At 44.5% G+C, this 20,633-nt stretch overlaps 1 long non-coding RNA gene across 1 annotated transcript; it reads right to left on the reverse strand.

Annotated features, from left to right (window-relative positions):
- Nucleotides 1-1,445: 1,445 nt before the first annotated feature.
- LOC310725945 lies at nt 1,446-20,151 on the reverse strand. The gene is made up of 3 exons (XR_014533581.1): nt 19,872-20,151; nt 9,510-9,792; nt 1,446-1,554 (listed from the first exon to the last, which is right to left on the reverse strand). It is a non-coding gene; the product is annotated as an uncharacterized lncRNA (long non-coding RNA).
- Between the last annotated feature and the right edge of the window lie 482 nt (nt 20,152-20,633).

Below are 20,633 nucleotides of genomic sequence, written 5' to 3' on the forward strand. Positions count from 1 at the left end.
GAAGGTGCACAAGCCCCCTGACCTGTAGTCCTTCTACAGAAAGCAGTGCTAAACCAAGGTCAAGAGCATGAGGAAGGACCTCAGTCATCCCAGCAATGGACTGTTCTCTTATTTGTAGTCTGGGAAATGCTTCCATTAGCAGAACACCAAAACAGAGAGGATGGAAAAAAGCTTCTTCATGCAGGGAATTTGGGCCCTCAACCAGAAGAACACCAAGATCTTGGATTTGCCTGCACAATCCTCAGAACCACACAGAGATCATGTGATGTGACATGTAAAGGGTGAGGTGGCTGATGGGAAACATAGTCTTTGTTCACTCTGAGCTCCAAAGTGTCATTTAGCTGAGATTCCCAGCACAGTGAATTATTACACTACAGAAAAACATTTTTCATCAGAAAATTCGGAGCAAAATACTTGTTTTTTTTTTTACTTTTAATTGATAAAATATCCATAAAACATTAACAAAAAGCAAACATAAAATATATTGTATTTGAATAACGAGTGTTAAATCTGTACACACACACACACACACACACACACACACACACACACACACACACACAAATGGTACAAATAAAAACAATAAATGTGTCATTCAAATCTGTAAAGGTTGTACTTTTATATGTATACATTCATAACAAAATGCTGTGCAGACAGGGGGCGCTCTCTGCTGTCTCACTCATCTCTCTTCACAGACACATCAATAAAACAACCTGAATCTCAGTGAATATTTGCGTCACATGATATGTGATACTGATAATCTCTGGTATCAGCTCATTATCACTCATGTGATCGCGCCTCACACTGAGCACTGTGCTGTTCATATGGAAATGATCTGAGGTGAAGCAGGTAATCATGTACACACCCCTGAATAATGACACAAAACGTCAAGTTTGATCATAGAATGGACTTTAGCTTGTGTTTGAATGATGGCAGCTACACAGGAGAAGAAGCACTTCAGGTGGACCATGACTGTGACTGCATGGGATCTGATCAACATCTGGATTTCACTTTTCGTTTAGGACTGTGGCTGTTATTCAGCATGATAGTTAAATATATTCTAAATAAATTACAAATACAAATAACATAAAAAATGTATACACATTCTTTCTTGTAGCAAGTCATAATGCAGATCTTTGTCTTCTGAGGTGTGAATCTCACATGATCATTCACACCTCCTCGTATTCAGACCTTCTAAACATAAAGTGTCTTAAACATTTAAATCAATAGATTGTTTTCTGTGAATGAGTGAACAGGATGGTGTTTATATCATATGAAGGAAAAACACTACTGCACCACTTCTCAAAAGTCTTGTGAACAAAACTTTAACCATTTATATGTTTATAAACACCTGGAAAAGGCACAAATGTCCAGGCGTGTAAAAACTTCTCCAAGCACCAAAACACCCTCAGACCCCAGAGGGTTAAATTATTATTATATAGAGGAACTGAATTCGCTTCCTCTGACAGATTGTTACACCCACTGCACCAGCCAGCAGCAGCACCAGCACCACTATCAGGACAATCATCCACACTGGTGAAGCCCTCCTATCATCTAAAAACACACACACACACACACACACACACACACACACACACAAACACATACACACACACACAAACACACACACACACACACACACACACACACACACACACACACACACAGAGTATCGTCCATGTTAGTTCCAGGTTAAAACTTCAAAACTTCACTTAGACTGTAGGATTAAAACGTTCATTAAAGTGTAATAAATTCTGCAAAAATAGTAAAAGATCTAAAATACTGTTAGAAATATTAAATAAAAATAAAGCTGAAATGGAAGACTTTAGTAATAAAGTTCATGGTATATACTTTAATTCTGTGCAAAACAAAATTCCTGGTTTCTGTTCCCAAAAAACAAACTTCCAAGGAAACACAGTGACTACAGGCCAGTGGTTCTGACATCACATGTCATAAAGTCAATGGAGAGACTGGTCCTGAAGCACCTGAGAACAACATTTAAACCATCTCTGGACCCTCTGCAGTTCACTTATCAGGTCTGGACTGGAGTAGAGGGAGGTTATTATCTTCCTGCTGAACAGAGTTTACACCACCTTGAAAGAGACAGGTGACACTGCGAAAGTCATGTTTCTTGACTTATCAAATGCTTTCAACACTATATGACCTGCACTGCTCAGTGATAAGCTACTGAAAATGAGAGTTGATGCTCCTCTGGTACCTGCATTATCACCTACCTCACAGGTCCACAGTAGTGCAGCTGCAAAACGCATCGCAAAAATCATAGTGAGCAGCAATGGGGCACCTCAGGGGACAGTCCTGTCTCCCTTTCTGTTTACACTCTACACATCAGACTTGAGACACAGCTCACAGTCCTGCTATCTGCAGAAGTTCTCTGATGACTCTGCTGTTGAAGGCTGTATTAGGAGAGGTCAGGAGACCTGCAGTGTGGTGGACAGCTTTATAGAGTTGTATAGATGAAATAATCTGCAACTCAGCGTCTCAAAGACAAAAGAGCTAGTGGTAGATTTAGGAAGCTGAGGACTACCTTAAGCCCAATCAGCATCATGGGCACTGAGGTGGACATTGTGGACAACTATAAGGAACCTGGGTGTCCACATAGACAACAAGCTGGAATGGACCAAAAACACTGATGCACTGTATAAAAGCAGCCTCAGGTCCGTTAATGTCTGCAGAACCATGCTGCAGATGTTCTACCACTCGGTGGTAGCCAGCGTCATATTCTACGCTGTAGTGTGCTGTGGTAGCAGGGTGAAGGCAGCCGATGCCAACAGACTCAACAAGCTTATTATGAAAGCAGACTCTGTTATAAGAACGGAGCTGGAGTGGGCGGTTAAGGTGTCTGAAATGAGAATGCTGAAACTTCTCAGTATCCTTGATAACGCGTCACACCCCTACATGTGACACTGGAGTCCTACCGAGCACATTCAGCCGTACACAGAGATCATTAAAGACAACCACAGAACGCCACAGGAGATCTTTCCTAGCAGTGTCTATCAAACTCTATAACTCCTCTCTTTCAGTAGGGAGCAGAGCTGACACACTGAACACTGACAGCATCACTGTCCCATTATAGATATTATTAAAATCTCACAATAATTACAATGAACATTAATATAATACCATATGCAATTCACACCATGTGCAATATTGTATTATGTGCAATATGTTCTTAGTTTGCTAGTACTTTATTGGTACTTTTGAATACATACACACATTTTATATATATATATATATATATATATATATATATATATATATATATATATATATATATATATATTTAAAATGTGTGTATGTATGTGTGAGAATGTAGAGTGAAGGAGGGAGGCGTGGCTGGTTGCTCTCTGACATTACTCCCTTCTCCAGGAGGCGGCTCCTAACCCAGTGCCAGTGACGCCCGCGACCACAGGGTGCAGGACCGTTAGGGTGATTGATGAAAACTCCTCCAGGAGTGCTGGGTCCAGGACGTCTTGTCTGGAGACCCATGAGCACTCCTCTAGTCCATACCCCTCCCAGTTAATGAGGTATTCTAGGGTGGAGCCCGCCACCGTGAGTCCAGAATCTCTCGGACGGCGTAAACAGAGGCTTGGTCCAGCACCTCCAGGGAAGGCGGATCGATGGTGGCTCCAGGGTTCTCTGTGGCAGGGGGTGGAGAAGGGTTTTAGGAGTGACACATGGAAGGTAGGCTGGATGTGGTACCTAAGAGGGAGGTCAAGCCGGTAAGACACTTCATTGATCTGCCGCGTAATTTTGAACGGCCCAATGTAACGCGGGCTGAGCTTCCTGGAGGGCAGTCGGAGATGCAGATCTCAGCTCGACAACCACAACTGGTTTGTAAGGAGGTGCCTCTAATCTTCGAGGATCTGTGAACCTCCTTGTCGTTCTGAGGGCTCTTTGGAGTTGGTTATGTGCCGACTCCCAAACTCTCTCGCTCTCCCAGAACTAGTGGTCCATCGCAAGGATGTCCGAAGGTTCATCCGCCCAGGGAAATAGTGGCGGTTGGAAACCGAGCACGCACAGGAATGGGGAATGTGAATTTCAGGACTGTGCTCCCTGAACTCCATCAGCATGTGGACTTTGCAACAAGAGGAGTGAACATGCTGAATCTTGTTTACACAAATATCCCCGGCGCGTATCGTGCGGAGCCCCACCTCCATCTTGGCTACTCAGACCACTGCTCTGTTAAGCTAATTCCAGCATACAGACCGCTCGTCAGACGCTCTAAGCTGGTTCTGAAACAGGTGAAAACCTGGCCAGAAGGAGCCACTTCTGCTCTTCAGGACTGTTTTGAGTGCACTGACTAGGACATGTTTAGAGAGGCTGCAACCAACAGTGATTCCATCAACTTGGAGGAGTACACATCATCAGTGACCAAACTGTCCCTTGCCATCAGAGAGGCGAAGCGTGCACACGCAAAGAAAATCCACGACCACTTTCAGGACAGCAGAGACACCCGGTGCATGTGGCAGGGCATCCAGGCGATTACTAACTACACGACAACATCACCTGGTTGTGACCGTTACGCCTCCCTCCCAGATGCGCTGAACGACTTCTACGCCCGGTTTGCGGTACAGAACAACGTGAAGGCGAGGTAAACCATCCCTTCTCCCACTGACCAGGTGCTCTGTCTTACCACAGCTGAAGTGAGGAAAACTTTATGCAGAGTTAACCCACGGAAGTCTGATGGACCTGACAAGCATCTGAGAGCCTGAGGGCATCTAGGAGAAGTTCATTCCACCACCTCGGTGCCAGAACAGAGAAAAGCCTTGAAGTGTACTTGCCTCTCATTCTGAGAGAAGGTGGTACCAGTCGAGCAGTGCTGGAGGATCTCAGACAGCGTGGTGCAGGAGAGATGTAATGAGGTCACTGAGGGAAGATGGTGCTGGTCCATTTTTGGCCTTGTAGGCAAGCATCAGTGTTTTGAATCTGATACGTGCAGCTACTGGAAGCCAGTGAAGGGAGCGCAGCAGTGGGGTGGTGTGGAAGAACTTAGGCTGATTGAACACAAGCTGTGCAGCTGCGTTTTGGATCATTTGCAGTGGATGGATAGCGTTCAAGGTAAGACCTGCCAGCAGAGAGTTGCAGTAGTCGAGTCTTGAAATCACAAGAGACTAAACAAGCACCTGGGCAGCCTGTGTGAACAGAAATGGTTGAATCCTTTAGATGTTGTAGAGAAGAAATCTACAAGAGACACATTAGCAACATGTGGGAAGAAGGACAGTTCATTGTCCATAGTTAACCCAAGGTTACGAGCAGGGGCTGAAGGGGAGAGCAGAGAGTCATGAAGTGTTATTTGGAGATCTTGACCTGGAGATGAATCACCTGGGATGACCAGCAGTTCTGTTGAGTTTTTAGTTGGTAAACACTCATCCATGAAGATATGTCTGTCAAGCATGCCGAGATCCGAGTGGAAGCTGTGGTATCTGATGGAGGGAAAGAAAAGATTAGTTGAGTGTCATCTGCATAGCAGTGATAAGAAAACCCATGTGAGGATATGACTTCACCAATGGAGTGGGTATAGAGGGAGAAAAGGAGGGGACCAAGTACCGAACCAGTGGTGAGTCTGCACAGGGCAGATGTGGATCCCCTCCATGTTACCTGGTATGAGCGACCTTCCAGGTAGAAAGCAAACCATTCCCATGCTGTTCCGCAGATACCGAGGCTCTTGAGGGTTGACAAAATTGTCTAGTGGTTGACTGTGTCAAATGCTGCTGAAAGGTCCAGGGAAATAAGTACAGATGACAGCTTGGCTGACCGAGCAGCATGCAGTTTCTCAGAAACAGTCAAAAGGCCTGTCTCTGTGAAATGTGCCGCTTTGAACCCAGACTGGTTAGGATCATATAGGTTGTTCTGTGAGAGATAGACAGACAGTTGGTCAAAAACAGTGAGTTTCAGAGATTTAGAAAGAAAGGAGAGAAGTGATACCTGTCTGTAGTTGTTGATGTCTGATGGATCCAGAGCAGGTTTCTTCAAGTTAGGAATGACCCTTGCTTGCTTGAAGGTAGTTGGTACATAGCCAGATGTTAATGACCCGTTGATAATTGTGGAGATGAAGGGCAGGAGCTCATGTGTGATGGTCTGAAGTATAGTTGAAGGGATTGGATCCAGAGGACATGCCATCAGAAAAACGGTTCCAAAGCATTCGGGCCACACACAAAAAGACTGTGTAACAATTTCTTTCCTAAAGCCATTAGGCTTCTCAATACACAGAACTGAAACAGAACACACACACACACACACACACACACACACACACACACACACACACACACACACACACACACACACACACACACTCCAATGTGTGTTACCAAACTGTAGAACCTGGACTTAACACTTAACACACACTCATTACTCATCCAAATCCATTTAACAACCATTTATTTATTTATTATTATTTATACCTAACCGTACTACAATCTTTAACTGCTATTTTTTGCTTTGACTGTATTACATTACTCTGTTTACATGCTGTCTTTTGCACCTCTTGACTGCTGCTGTTTTTTGCACTACATTGTTCTGTTTATATTCACTCCTGGGTATAGTTTTTACAGTTCTCCTCGCACAGTACTGTATAATCAAAGTATACAGTAGGTTTACTGTTCGGCGCTATATTAGGTTTTGTGTCTTGTGTTGTCTTCTGTACTGTTTTTTGTCTGCACTGTTTGCACTAGGTTGCACTTGATGCCCCTTTATGTAGCTTGTTTTGTGTTATAGCTCTATGTTGTTGTTTAGTGTAGCACCAGGGTTCCGGAGGAACGTTGTCTCGTTTTTACTGTGTACTATGTACCACTGTGTATAGTAGAAATTACAATAAAAGCCTCTTGACTTGACTTGACTTCTTGTGATCGGTGATCACCGTGAACGGATGTGTCGCCCCTTCCAACCAGTGCCGCCACTCTTTTAGAGCCAGGCTTATAGCCAGAAGTTCCCAATTTCCAATGTCATAGTTCTGTTCTGCGGGAGAGAGTTTCTTTGAAAAGAAGGCACAGGGTTGCAGGCGTAGTGGGTTGCCCATATGTTGGGATAGGGCGCCCCCTGCACCTGTGGAGGAGGCCGTTGGGGAAATGTCCATAGTCATGGACAGTCCATACGGCATGTCCCGTTACTTACAGTGCCCAGAGGGGTGTTAAAGGCCATCTTCCACTCGTCGCCCTTGCGTATATGCACCAAGTTGTAAGCACTCTGGAGGTCTAACTTGGTGAAGACCTGTGCCCCACAGTGATCTTCCAGGGCGGCCGGGACCAGGGGGAGCGGGTAAAGGAGTTGAGATTGCAGAAATCAATACACGGCCGAAGACCGCCATCCTTCTTCTCCACGAAGAAGAAGCTAGAGGCCGCTGGAGAAGAGGATGGGGTGATGAAGCCCTGCTTTAAGGTTTCTTGTATGTAGTTCTCCATAGCTCTGGGACGGACAGCGGGTAGACTCGACCCTTGGGCAACTTGGCACCTGGCATCAGGTCGATGGCACAATCCCAAGGGCAATGAGGGGGCAGGCAAGTGGCAGCCTGCTTGTTGAATACATCCATAAACGATCGGGACTCGGGAGGAACCTTCATTTCCTTGTGGGTCTCAGGACTTCCAACTAGTGTTAATGCTAGGGAGATTTGGGCTGGGCGTGTTTTGGGCAGGTGGTGCAGGCAGTCGTTTCGGGACTCTTGGCTCTACACTAGGATGTCACATGGGTTCCAGAAGAATTTAGCGGAGAGTCACAAGAGTCTGGGACACCTGAGAATGATGCTGGCAGTGAAGTGTTTGAGGACCAAGAACCTGATCTCACCCAACCAAGCCCTAACAGTTTCCCCTGGATCGTCTGGACGGCGAGCTCCTAAATCCCTCTCTCACAGGCCAGCTGGAGGCGCTCTAGGCACTCTTGGGTGATGAAATTGCCCGCGGAGCCCGAATCATTGGATAAGTGGGTGATGTCAGAGGTGAGATCTACAGTACTCACGAACGGGTGTGGAGGTTGGGCAGGAAACTGGTAAATAAATTGACCGGGATCACCACAATACAGGCAAGCCCCCGCCGCGAGGCAATTTCTTGTTAGCGGTTTGGACCCGATCTGCATGGGTTCTGGTTCTGGGATAGAAGGGACAGTGGGGCGAGGTGACGGTTCAGCCTTCCGGGATTGACAGGCAGCCAGCCGCTGGGAGATGCATATGGATCTTTGGATGAATGCCTCGAGACCCAGCGCATCGTCATATATCGCCATGGCCATCTTGATTTCTTGATTAAGCCGCTGATGATATGCGCCAAAGAGAGCGGTTTAATTCCAACCACTAGTGGCAGCCAGGGTGCGAAAGTGGAGGCTATATTCCATGAGAGAGGAGGACCCTTGGCGCAGACATAAGAGTTGGTCTGCCGTGGTGAGGGGCCCCGGTGGCTATGCAGATCACTTCCGTGAAGTGGCTGGTGAAGAGCACATATGAGGTGGTAAAGGCACTATTGGTGCTCCATATCGCTCTCGCCCATGACAGAGCCTTAATGCTTAGCAGTGATATGAGGAAAGTCATCTTGGAACGATCAGTGGGGAACTTGGTAGGCTTTCCTGTCTTAGAAAGACCAGGCATCAGAAACCGGGAGTAAAACAGATTGTCGTTTATTAGTCTAAACATGCAAACACAAGAGAGCAGGAGATGAAACTGTAGCAAATGACAAATTTAACTGGATGCTTGACTTGAAGCGTAGCAAGGAGCATGTATGATTTGATTAAAGTGTGATTTGATCAATTAAACATCACAAGCAGAAAAAATCACAAGTGCACAAGATTCCTATGAAGTCCATTCACATGATCACTGTGGCAGTGGGGGCGTGGCTGAGCGCCGGTTTGTGGATGGAGGGCGAGGCTGGAAGCAGAAAGGCGTAGGAATGACACACCTCAAGGAAATCCTGACTAACAAATGTTCTCTCTCTTGCAGTTATCAGGGGGAGCATATAAAGAGGAGCAAAAGGGTGTGCCATGGTGTGTGCCTATGAGCTTCTGAAATAGCACTGAACACTGAAAATAAATAATTTTATTTTGAACTGTTTCTGTCCTGAGTGATTTCTCCTTCCCCAAACCGTCAGCTCTCCCACAATCATGTCCACATTTACAAACACTTCTGCTTCTCACAGGGTTTCATTCAAAACTGCAAACTGTGTAGAACAAAGAACACTGCTGCTGATCTTTTAGAAGCCAGTGATACTGCAACATAAACAACCCCAAATATCTGAAACCACGTCCATCTGTCTCAGAGCTGAACACAGATCATCAGCTACAGTCCTGTATGTCTTAGTTATCAGGAGTGATAAAGAGGAAGACATTTTCTGATTAGAACTGAATGATAAATGGTCATGTGACCTTATTTCATCAAGTCATTATCAGATGCCAGAATCAGACTGTTTGCAGTGATCACACTTTCACACACAAAACTGTTCTCAATTTTTCCCAGAGTTCACTTTATTCTGATTAATGTAGAAGTTTCTACACAAATCACTCTGAATACGTACCTTTCAATGATACTGCGTAAATATGAAGATCTTCTTTATACACTGAGTCCTGGACGATGTAAATTCCTCCATCAGCTACATTTATTATGAAGTGTGTTAGTGAGTGATGTTTTCGGTGTATATTTATCTGTACAGTTCAGTGATCTTCTCTCCACACTGCAAATCTGTTCACCATGTAGATCTACTAAATCTTTACTCTTAAAGATGACCTCCACTCTCTCTGATACATGTAACTTCAGCAGCAGATCTTCACCCGTATTTATGTGAACTGATTATTTTATGGCTGAGGAGAAAAACAGTCACCATTGTAAGTTTTGAAAATGACACAAATATGAATTTTCACAAAGTCTGCTGCCTCAGTTTTTATGATGGCAATTTGCATAAACTCCAAAATGTTCAAACTCCAAAACACACAAAAAGAGTGGTCAGATGAAATGCAAAGTCTCTTTTTGCCATGAAAATAAACTTTAATAAACATATATATCAAAGTTAAAAATGAAAATTTCCACTGCATTTCAGCTGAGCCACAAAAAAGACCAGCTTATATCATGTCACGATTCTCAAAATCAAATCAAATTATATTTGTCACATACACATACATACAGAGTACGACATGCAGTGAAATGCTTTATACAACTGTCCGGCATGAGGACATAGAATGGGGAGAAAAATAAAACAAAGAAAAAAAAGGCAGATAAATAAAGAGTATAAACTATGGCTAACACTGAGGAGAGCTAAAAACCTCCTAAAGGAAGTGCAGAAGGAAGAAGCAAACAAGATCACGCTTCTACAAAGATCCCTTCAAATTTGTCTCTTCACAAAGGAGAAGAGCGGAGAGCTCTCAGTGTCAAAGGCCACCCTGGAAGAACATCTGAAAAACTTCTGCACAGATGAAAGACACCAAGAAAAAGTTACACTCCCACATGACATGCCACCAGTCAACCCACCAGAGCACAAGCTGGATATCAGCCCACCCAGGTGGAGTGAGGTAGAACAAACCGTGCATAGAGCAAGGGCCGCATCATCTCCAGGCCCCAATGGAGTTCCATACAAGCTCTACAAAAATGCTCCAGCTGTCCTGCGTTTCCTCTGGAATCTGAAGAGAGTTGTGTGGCAAAAGAAGGAGATACCAACATCCTGGCAGAGAGCCGGAGGAATCCTTATCCCCCAGGAAAAGGAATCAGCAGAGATCGGGCAGTTCCCGACAGATCAGCCTTCAAAACATGGAGGGAAAAATCTCTCAAGAAGCTGTCAGACCACCGGTTCCACATCAGCGAGGAACCTATCCCAACTGTCTCTGAGAAGCCAGTGAAGAGCCTAGGGTATGATGCCTCCCTTAAAGACAAAGAGCAAGTAGAGCAGTTTAGGAAGGAGGTAGCCAGTGGCCTGGAGAACATCGACAGAACCCTGCTTTCTGGCAAGCTAAAGCTCTGGTGCATGGCAGAGGCAGAGGGATGCTATATCTGCCCATTGCCAGTCTGGTAGAGGAGTAGAAGAGTGCTAAAGTCAGACTGGTGATGATGCTACTGGATTCGAGCGATCCCTTTGTAGCCCAAGCCGCCCCCATCTTGGCCACCGGAAGTAAGTGGACCCCGTTGGCTGCAACTGAGCAGGCAAAGGCAGCACTCAGACACAAGGACATCGTGGGTTGAGTGCAGGAGGGAAGGAGTGGTCTTGGACTTGGGGCCAGTTCACCAGTGTGGAGCAAGGCCTCTCCATCTCAGAGACGCAAGATGGTGGTCAAGGAGATACGTCGGGAGAAGGAAGCAAGAAGGTGCGCCCAAGCTGTGGCACAGGCAAAGCAAGGACAGTGGATTACATAGGAAGGAGTGGCGAAGAGGAAGATCTCCTGGAAAGAGCTGTGGGAAATGGAGACATTCAGAGCGAGCTTTACCATCAGGGCTGCCTATGATGTCCTACCTTCTCCTGCAAACCTAAGCCAATGGTGCCCTCTATGCCCAAGTCTAGCAACACTGAAGCACATCTTAGTGGGATGCAAGACCAGCCTAAGCCAAAGCCGTTTCACCTAGCAGCACAACCAGGTGCTGAAGTGTCTTGCTGCAGTGTTGAAAAGTCAACAGACAAGTGTAAATGCCCTTCCTCCCCCATCATCCCAGTGGCAGCCAACACCATTTGTCCGGGAGGGTGAGGGTCAAGCCAACCTTACTACGATAAGATCAGACTTTGGTCAGCTGGGAGGAGCACAGGACTGGAAGCTGCTGGCAGACTTGAATAAGAAATTCTGTTTCCCAGCTGAAATTGCAGCCACCAACCTGCGACCAGACCTTGTTCTGTGGTCAGCCTCGCTCAAGCTTGTCTACATCATCGAGCTCACCGTGCCCTGGGAGGGTGCAGTTCAGATGAACTGATGAACCCTCTGGAGGTGTCATGGGCCTATCAGCAAAACAACCAGGAAGGAGGGCACCCACTTGACAACCCAAAGGGTGCCATCACTCAGTTGACCATCCCACGGAGTCTCAACGGTGCCTCAGGTCATGTGATGGGTTTATGCACTGAGTTACAAGAAAGGAGCAACCTCAGGAGAAGGATCGACTGAGGAGTAGTGTGGCAGAGGGTGCCATCACTCAATTGACCATCCCACAGAGTCTCATCGGTGCCTCAAGTATGCATTAAGGGATATCAACATCAAGTCCTATACAACAGATCTGTAAAATATAAAATATATAAAAAATATCTATACCCACTCTATTGGTAAAGTCATATCCTCACATGGGTTTTCTTATCACTGCTATGCAGATGATACTCAACTATTCTTTTCTTTCCCTCCATCAGATACCACAGCTTCTGCTTGGATCTTGGCATGCTTGACAGACATATCTTCATGGATAAGTGCTTACCAACTAAAACTCAACCCCAGCAAAACAGAACTGCTGGTCATCCCAGGTGATTCATCTCCAGGTCAAGATCTCCAAATAACACTTTATGACCTCCAGTCTTCCAGCACTGCTGTACGTCGCTCTGGATAAGGGCGTCTGCTAAATGCCGCAAATGTAGATGTAAATATATATGAGGAAAAAGTGTATATACAAGATAAGCTTATGACAGTAAACAGTAATCACATAAGGTGGTTGATGTTCACTGTGCTGTGCAAGTCCACAGTTAGAGTGACAGTCCAGAGATTGAAGTGTCGTAGTGCAAAAAGAAAAATATTTGCAGAAAAGTGTGGCGATGGAGAGAGAGGACCAGGTTTAGATTCTGGGTGTTTCCTGGTTCAAACTCCGAATGGCCTGTGGGAAGAAGCTCCTCCTCATTCTCTCTGTGTTCACTTTCAGGGAGCGGAAGCATTTCCCTAAACGCAACAAAGAAAAGAGTCCATTGTTGGGATGGCTGAGGTCCTTCATATTCTTCCTGGCTCTGGTCCTGCACCACATTCTGTAGATGTCCTAAAGGTAAGGGAGCTCAGTGTGGATAGTACGTTCAGCTGAACGTACCACCCTCTGGAGGGCTCGCCTGTCCTGCATGGTGATGTTCCCAAACCAGGAAGTGATGCTACCCGTCAGAACGCTCTCAATGGTACAAGTGTAAAAAGTCTTTAGCACCTGAGAGGGTAGTTTAAAGTCCCTTAAGTGTCTCAGATGGTACAGACGCTGCCGGGCCTTCTTCACCAGGGTGTTGGTGTGACAGGACCAAGAGAGGTCCTGTGTGATGTGAACCCCTACGTACCGGAAACTGTCCACTCTCTCCACTGGGGTCTCCACTGATGTTTAGCGGTTGGTATGACCATTCCTGCTTAAAGTCTATTATCAACTCCTTAGTCTTGCTGACGTTCAGGAGAAGGTTGTTCTCCTGGCACCATCTCTCCAGGTTTTTAACCTCTTGTAGGTTGGCCGTCTCATCATTGTTAAAGATCAGGCCCACCACGCCGTGGTCTGGTACCGCTCGGTTCAGCCATGTCTTGGTGAAGCAGAGAAGGTTGCAGTACTAGTACTAGTACTAGTAGGAATGTCCCTCTGGAACTTGACCCTTGCCCTGATGTCGTCTAGCTTGTTTTCCAGTGACTGGATGTTGGCTAACAGGATACTAGGTAAGGGAGCACGGTGTGTGCGTACCCTCAGCCTGTTCCTGATGCTGGCTCGTTTCCCTCGTGGACGCCGGTATGGGTCGCGTCCTTTTGTTCTTCCTCAGGATCTCGCTCGGTCAGCATGGGTCCGGGTTTAAAAACGGCAAAAGGTGAGTGGATTGTACACCAATAGCTATAAGAGTGTCTCTGTCATATCTAATGATGTCCATCTTGTGTAGATGAATTGGTAACTAAGTAAATAAAAATATTAAATAAACAAAAATAGAGAAAACGTAGCCGGAGCAGTCGTGACGGCAGCCAACCTCACCGGCGCCATCTTGATCTCTAGATTCTATCATTAACACAGGTCAGAGAGTTGAAGAGGACAAGGCTGGAAATCACTCTGCCATGCTGAATGAGTTAGAATAACAAACTGGAAGCTTTAAAAGAATGGTGCTAGAAATCATTGTACTTTCTCTGTTAACCAGGATACCTGCATGGAAACACGTGCAGTCATCATTGTTTTGTACAAAAAGGGAATCACAGGGAAGGATATTGCTGCTAGTAAGATTACACCTAAATTAACCATTTATAGGGTCATCAAGAACTTTGAGGAGAAAGGTTCAATTGTTGTAAAGATAGCTTCAAGGTACCCAAGAAAATCCAGCAAGGTCTCCTAAAGTTGATTCAGCTATGGGACAATAGTAAGCCGGTAAGATAAAGTCTTGTCTGTCCTTAAATACCGGGAGACGCGGTATTTCAAGAGGCAGGTGAACAAACAAAAACCCACAAACTCCAAGCATTGATTCTTTAAAAATGAGTTGCCATCAGTCAGGATGTGGCCCAGAGGTTGATTGCCAGCATGCCTGAGCGAATTGTAGTGGTCTTGGAAAATAAGGTCAACACTGCAAATATTGATTCTTTGCATAAACTTCATGTAATTGTCAGTAAAAGCCTTTGGCATTTACGAAATGCTTGTAATTATACTTCAGCATTCCATAGTAACATCTGTTACTACTTAAGTACATCCTCTGCTGGGCCTTTTTAAGAATAGCGTTTATTTTAGACTCCCGTTTGTGGTTTGTGGACTCCCATTTCAGGTCTTGGGAAATGGTAGTTCCCAGAAACTCGAAGGTCTAAAGTCTAAAGTCCACTATTATCTCCACAGTTTTGAGCGTGTTTAGCTCTAGGTTGTGCTGACTGCACCATAGTACCAGCCACTTCACCCCCTGCTGATATGCAGACTTGTCGCAATCTTGGATTAGTCCAATAAGCATAGTATCATCTGCAAATTTCAGGAGTTTAACAGCTGGGTCACCTGATGTGCTTTTATTGTAATAAAAGCCAAAATGAAGTCGACCAACAGAATCCGGGCATATCTCCCTGAGCAGTCAAGGTGTTGCAGAATGCAGTGCAGCCCCATGTTGACTGTGTGATACAACGTTCTTTTTGCTCAGTAGGCAGACTGTAGGGGATCCAGCATCTGTTTCTTTACATTCTTCAAGTGGGCCAATACCAGCTGCTCAAAGGTCTTCATGACGACAGATATCAGAGCGCCAGGCCTGTAGTCATTCAGTCCAGTGATGGAGGGTCTCTTGGGGACTGGGATGATTGTGGAGAGTTTAAAGCAGGAGGGGACCTCACACAGCTCCAGTGATCTGTTAAAGATATGAGTAAAGATAGGAGCCAGTTGGTGTGAGCCAGTAATTAGAGTTCCCCAAGGCTGCCTGGTGTACAGAGTAATATTAGTTAGTTTTTTTTTTTTTTTTCAGTCATTCAAACATTACAACATACACAAACAGAATTTTTATAGTACAGCAATGACTGAAGGGGTTTAGGCTGAAGTGAAACACTTATTGATGCCTAACCCTATGCATCCTTTAAAATTTTCTAGCAGTGATCCAGTGTGTAATTTTCTCCAGTGGGACAAATAATATGCTGCCTGTATTTTAGAAGTTTGAGTGTTAGTTTTGCTCTGTTAAAGTCCCCAAGGATAATAAATAGGGAAGTCGGATGTTTTTGCTCCAAGCCGGGTATTTGGTTTACCAGGTTTTCAGTGCATTACTCACGTTGGCCTGTGGTGGGATGTAACCTCCGGTCAGTAAAACAGGGAGCAGCAGATAATGCAAAGTCTTTGTTTGTTCCATGAAGAAGAATCAGTTTGTCCATTTTGTACTGCAATGAGTGGAGATTCAAATGAATCGATGGGAGCGCAGTTATAAATCCCCTCTGTCGTAGCTTCACCGGTGCGCTTCCTCTGCTGGCGTTTCCTCCATGTTTCATAGAGAGCAGCTGCTCCTCCAACTAAGATCTCCAAAATAACTTTCCGGGTTTGTAAACACTGGTAAAAAAAAGTATCTAGAGTAAATGTCAGGCTGCAGACGCGGAAGCAGATAAAGTCCAATCATGTTCTTTATTGAGGTGCAAAAAACAAAACACTCATACACCAATGAAAACAAAAGCAAACCCAGACATCCGCTCGTAACGAAGTATCCACTATGAGCGCGAATGTCAAACGCCTAATCCCAATGCAAGTAAAGCTTTCGGCAATGAGTACTTAAATAAGGAAATGGAGTTCGGAGAAATAGCCAGCGGTGAATCCCGGCGTTTGAGCAGCCACGCGATTTACCTGCATGACAATACAACGACCGACAGCCTGTGACTCAAGAACGTGAGTTTATGTAGTCTGATCTTTCATGAGCCACAGCTGTCGGTAATCTTGGGAAGCAGCGTGACTGCTATCGAGGGGGGCGTGGCAGGGTGGATCTCTGACAGCTACAGACGGGGGCGTGGCAGGGTGAATCCCTGACAGCTACAGAGGGGGGCGTGGCAGGGTGAATCCCTGACAGTAAACTGCCCAATGTTTAACAGTTCTTAAGCAGTGTAAGTGATTAGGGCAGGTTAACCAAACATACAGACAATAAAATAAAAGAAAGAAAAAAGTCGTGCCAAGGCTGCAATCCGTGGCGCCATCTTGAAGTATTCAAGATTATATTTCATTTTTATTTATTTCTCCTTGTAATCTAAAGCAGACTCCGGCAGAAGAATTTCCTCCAGGATTAATAAAGTTGAAACTTATCTTTTGTTATATGAAGGTGAAAATGTTCGTGTCAGTTTTAGACGCTAAGTTCTGTCTTAAAGTGTGATTTGATCAATTAAACATCACAAGCAGGAAAAATCACAAGAGCACAAGATTCCTATGAAGTCCACTCACATCTTACATCCACCTTCACAAACACTTTGTGTTTCTCACAGTGTTTCATCCAAAACAGCAAACTGTATAGAACAAAGAACACTGCTGCTGATCTTCTAGAAGCCTCTGATACTGCACCATAAACAACCCAAAATATATGAAACCACCTCCATCTGTCTCAGAGCTGAACACAGATCATCTGCTACAGTCCTGTATGTCTTAGTTATCATGAGTGATAAAGACATTTCACTCACATTTCTATGGATTTCTATTTCTATTGGATTGTTATTTCACACATATTCTGATTAGAACTAAATGATAAATGGTCATGTGATCTGATTTCATTCAAGTCAGCTTGTTGTTTCTTGACTGTTTCGTTTTGGCGCACTGTTTGGATAGCTTTGGCTAACGTTAGCTCTGGGTCCAGTTGTAAACGTTCTAACAGTGTTCTGGCAGTTTGTCTGCTGCTGTTATGAAAGCCTCTACATTTTCAAAGTTGTTTTGGCATGGCCGATTAAACTGAGCCCGTTTAAATTTGACGTGTGTTTGCCGACACAGTGCCTCTACCACAGAGTCATATGTCTTTCTGTCCGACTCACCCAGCGGTAATAGAGCGAAGATATCATCTGCTTCGTCCCCCATGGCATATAACAAGGAGTTGACCTGGTATTTCTCAGGCTTTTCACTCAATCCAGACGCTAAACGAAAGCACTCAAAACGTTTGATCCATCTCGGATAATCCACCGAATTGGAGAAATCAAACGGCTCCATTTGCGATATCTGCACTGCTGCAACAGCCATTATGCAGTTTGCTTTCTGCCTGCGTTTTTCTGTAACCTAATCGTTAGGTTCACTTCTGACACCATGTATTATAATCTCTGTGCTTTCTCAGTAACCACGCAGTACACCGTCATGTCCAACTCACATGGTGTCCGGCCGACAAACACAGGCGGAAACCGAAGTCCGTTTTACAAGTTTAATGTAGTGGAACAGCACAAAACCTAACCAAGATAAAGCTCAGGGTTATAATCTGTATGGTGAATCGGGAATGCAGGAGTTAGATTCCGAACCTGGAAAGTCACTAGGAACCAGGAAGTCCTATAGGAAGGTTAGAGAAGCGGGATCCATAAGGCGCCAGGGGAAAGGCGAGATCCTTGGGGAAGGCGAGATGAGAAAGCCGAGATGAGTCCTTGGGTGTTCTGCCAGCATAATCTGAGAGAACGGACACGGAACGAGAGGAGAGGGGCCTTAAGTTGGCCCTGGGGTGATGAGCACCAGGTGCCGGTGTTTAGTATGAGGGAGACTCACTGTGTGAGGGCGGGGTGTTAAGGAAAGGTGAGGCTGGTGGATCCCTGACACATGGTGAACATCCATTTATTTATTAAACTTCTGTCCCCCTCACATACAGTGTGGCAAAAAAGTATTTAGTCACCCACCAATTGTGCAAGTTCTCCCACTTTAAAAGATGAGAGAGGCCTGTAATTTTCATCATAGTTACGCTTCAACCAGAAGAGACCAAATATAAGAGACAAAATGAGAAAAAAAAATCTAGAAAATCACATTGACTGATTTTTTAAGAATTTATTTGCAGATAATGGTGGAAAATAAGTATTTGGTCAATAACAAAAGTTCATCTCAATACTTATTATGTTATATACACTTTGTTGGCAATGACAGAGATCAAAGTTTTCTGTAAGTCTCCACAAGGTTTTTACACACTGTTGCTGGTAGTTTGGCCCGTTCCTCCATGCAGATCTCCTCTAGAGCAGTGATGTTTTGGGGCTGTCGCTGGGCAACACGGATTTTCAAGTCCCTCCAATGATTTTCTATGGGGTTGGGATGTGGAGACTGGCTAGGTCACTCCAGGACCTTGAAATGCTTCTTATGAAGCCACTCCTTCATTCCCTGGGTGATGTGTTTGGAATCATTGTCATGCTGAAAGACCCAGCCACGTCTCATCTTCAATACCCTTGCTGATGGAAGAAGTTTTTCACTCAAAATCTCATGATACATGGCCCCATTCATTCTTTCCTTTACACGGATCAGTCGTCCTGGTCCCTTGGCAGAAAAACAGCCCCAAAGCATGATATTTCCACCCCCATGCTTCACAGTAGTTATGTTGTTCTTTGGATGCAACTTAGCATTCTTTCTCCTCCAAACACGACAAGTTGAGTTTTTACCAAAAAGTTCTATTTTGGTTTTATCTGACCATATAACATTCTCCCAATCCTCTTCTGGATCATTCAAATGCTCTCTAGCAAACTTCAGATGGCCCCGGACATGTACTGGCTTAAGCAGGGGGACACGTCTGGCACTGCAGGATATGAGTGTGTTACTGATGGTAGCCTTTGTTACTTTGGTCCCAGCTCTCTGCAGGTCATTCACTAGGTCCCCCCGTGTGGTTCTGGGATTTTTGCTTACAGTTTTTGTGATAATTTTGACCCCACGGGGTGAGATCTTGCGTGGAGCCCCAGATCGAGGGGGATTATCAGTGGTCTTGTATGTTTTCCATTTTATAATAATTGCTCCCACAGTTGATTTCTTCACACCAAGCTGCTCACCTACTGCAGATTCAGTCTTCCAGCCTGGTGCAGGTCTACAAGTTTGTTTCTGGTGTCCTTTTTTGTTTGTTTCTGGTGTCCTCTTTGGTCTTGGCCATAGTGGAGTTTGGAGTCTGAATGTTTGAGGTGGTGGACAGGTGTCTTTTATACTGATAACAAGTTCAAACAGGTGCCATTAATACAGGAAACAAGTGGAGGACAGAGGAGCCTCTTGAAATAGAAATTACAGGTCTGTAGGTGACCAAATATTTATTTTTTCACCATAATTTGCAAATAAATTCTTAAAAAATCAGACAATGTGATTTTCTGGATTTTTTTTTTCTCATTTGGTCTCTCATAGTTGAAGTCTACCTATGATGTACGGGCCTCTCTCATCTTTTAAAGTGAGAGAACTTACACAATTGGCGGCTGACTAAATATTTTTTTGCCCCACTGTACCTAGTCACTCCACACTCTCCAGTGCATTCTGGGCAATGCAGTCCCGATTGTTACAACTTTCACACACAAAACTGTTCTCAATGTTTCCCAGAATTCACTTTATTCTGATAAATGTAGAAGTTTCTACACAAATCACTCTGAATACGTACCTCTCACTGATACTGCGTAAATATGAAGATCTTCTTTATACACTGAGTCCTGGATGCTGTAAACTCCATCATCAGCTACATTTATTCCACTCAGAGTAAGTAGTGTGTTAGTGAGTGATGTTCTCTGTGTGTATTTATCTTTACAGTTCAGTGATCTTCTCTCCACACTGCAGATCTGTTCACTGTTATAGATCACCTCCATGTGGTGATATGTGTAACTCCAGCAGCAGATCATCACCAGGGTTTATGTTAAGTAAAGATTTCATGGCTGAGGAGAAACACAATATTGTAAGTGGAAGTAAATGTGTTATAACATTAAAGTTGAATCAGTGAGAGTTTATAAGCTATAGAGCAGATAAAGTAAAGACACTTACTCTCGATTCTGAGAAGAACATCATCAATTTGCAAGAAGTGGGGGTGCTGCAGCTTTGTTTTATTGGCTTTAAAAAATGTAGGCCTATTAAAAATATTTTGCACAATTTATAAATTCCTTATGAATATTTTAGGAAAAGATTTTGACACACGTAGGCTATTAAGTGTATTTTGGATTTTAATTTAATTATTTTGATTATTTAAATTATATTGATTTTTCAGGTTCATGTGTAAAGCGCGTTTCACACGCGCGGGTGATTTGAGTTTGGCTTTCTCTGGCAGCGCGCACACATAGCCTAAATGCCTTGCCCTTGTGGAAGATCAAATTAGCTCTTCATACCTTTTACAACAACATGAAGATATCAGAAGAAGAGATCGGTGGTCTCTTTC

The sequence above is a fragment of the Silurus aristotelis genome, assembly GCF_946808225.1.
Source record: "Silurus aristotelis genome assembly, chromosome: 5".
NCBI classification, from domain to species: Eukaryota; Metazoa; Chordata; class Actinopteri; order Siluriformes; family Siluridae; genus Silurus; species Silurus aristotelis.